Raw genomic sequence first — 2,275 nt, forward strand, 5'->3', positions numbered from 1 at the left:
ATCGGTGACGTCACTCGCTCTGAGACCTGAAGTGGTTGTTCCCCTTGCTCTGCAAGGGCCGCAGCATTTGTGGCACGATGGGTAACGATGCTTCGTGGGTGACTGTTGTTGATGTGTGCAGAGGGTCCCTGGTCCAAGCACAGGTTGGGGTGAGGAAAGGGACGGATACATAGATGGGCGGCAGGTAGCCAGGTAAAGAATCTATTTGTTGATGTGCCCTTGAGCAAGGCACTTAACTCAAATTTGCTTCAGGAGTGCTGTACTACCAAAGATGTCTATAACTAACCGAAGATAGACCAAAGCCTGTCGTTTCCATTGGAAACAAATTAGTCATAGCGGGCAGAACAAGCAAGCAATGGGGGCAGAAACAACCTATGAGAGCATTGTAGCATGTATTTAGTCCCTGTGCCCAAGAACACTAAGGTAACCTGCCTAAATGACTACCGACCCGTAACACTCACGTCTGTAGCCATGAAGTGCTTTGAAAGGCTGGTCATGGCTCACATCAACACCTTTATCCCAGAAACCCTAGACCCACTCCAATTTGCATACCACACCAACAGATCCACAGATGATGCAATCTCTGTTTCACTCCACACTACCCTTTCCCACCTGAACAAAAGGAACACCTATGTGAGAATGCTATTCATTGACTACAGCTCAGCGTTCAACACCATAGTGCCCTCAAAGCCATCACTAACCTAAGGACCCTGGGACTAAACACCTCCCTCTGCAACTGGATCCTGGACTTCCTGACGGGCCGCCCCCAGGTGGTAAGGCTAGGTAACAACACATCCGCCATGCTGATCCTCAACACGGGGGCCCCTCAGGGGTGCGTGCTCAGTCCCTTCCTGTACTCCCTGTTCACTCATGACTGCACGGTCAGGCACGACTGCAACACCATCCTTAAGTTTGCTGACGACACAACAGTGGTAGGCCTGATCACCGACATCGATGAGATGTGGTGATTTGGTGCCAGGATAACATCCTCTCCCTCAACGTGATCAAGACAAAGGAGATGATTGTGGACTACAGGAAAAGGAGGACCGAGCATGACCCCATTCTCATCGATTGGGCTGTAGTGGAGCAGGTTGAGAGCTTCAAGTTCCTTGGTGTCCACATCACCAACAAACTAACATAGTCCAAACACACCTAGACAGTCGTAAAGAGGGCACGACAAAGCCTATTCGACCTCAGGAGACTGAAAAGATTTGGCATGGGTCCTCAGATCCTCAAAAGGTTCTACAGCTGTACCATCGAGAGCATCCTGACTGGTTGCATCATTGCCTGGTATGGCAACTACTCGGCCTCTGACCACAAGGCACTGCAGTGCGTATGGCCCAGTACATCACTGGGGCCAAGCTTCCTGCCATCCAGGACCTCGATACCAGGTGGTGTCAGAGGATTGCCCAAAAAATTGTCAAAGACTCCAGCCACCATATTCTCTCTGCTACCGCAAGCGATACCGGAGCGCAAGTCTAGGTCCAAAAGGCTTCTTAACAGCTACCCCCAAGCCATAAGACTCCTGAACAGCTAATCATTGCATTGCCCCCCCCCCCCCCCCCCCCCCGACTAACCTGTGCCCCGGCACATTGACTCTGTACCGGTACCCCCTATATATAGCCTTGCTACTGTTATTTTACTGTTGCTCTTTAATTATTTTATTAAAATGTTTTACTTATCTATTTTTACTTAACACTTATTTTTCTTAAAACTGCATTGTTGGCTTGTAAGTAAGCATTTCTCTGTAAGGTCTAGACACCTGTTGAATGTGACAAATAGAATTTGATTTGTATTTGTATATTTCCGTGCAATAACCCCATTAGCCCTTGCACTTTGGCAAAGGGTGAAGTGTACAAAACTTAGTCCACTCTGTTCATAACATATTCTAGTTTTGGGAACAGAAACATTTATTGAGATCAAACGTTTCATCAATGAGAAAATGTGCAAAATGTCAGCCAAAATCCATCTTCTCTCACTGCCATATTTGGTGGTGAGAAGAAACGCTAAGCGGATGCTTCACATTTATACATCTGGTGAAATATCTGTCTCGTTGTTCTATCTGTGATAACGCATTTTTCTATTTGTGGTTAGCTTACAAGAAGTAACATCAAATATTTAGATAGACCACAGTCTTTCGTTTCCAACGGGAACACATGAGTCATAGTGGGCAGAACAAGTGAGGAGGGGAGCAGAGCCAATTTGCAGAATATCGGCCAAAATCGATCTCGTTCAATCTTCGCCAGTGGGCGCCCTCTCACTACCATATTTGTTA

Source organism: Salmo salar, chromosome 20 (assembly GCF_965601325.2).
Source record: "Salmo salar chromosome 20, fSalSal1, whole genome shotgun sequence".
In the NCBI taxonomy this organism is placed as follows: Eukaryota; Metazoa; Chordata; class Actinopteri; order Salmoniformes; family Salmonidae; genus Salmo; species Salmo salar.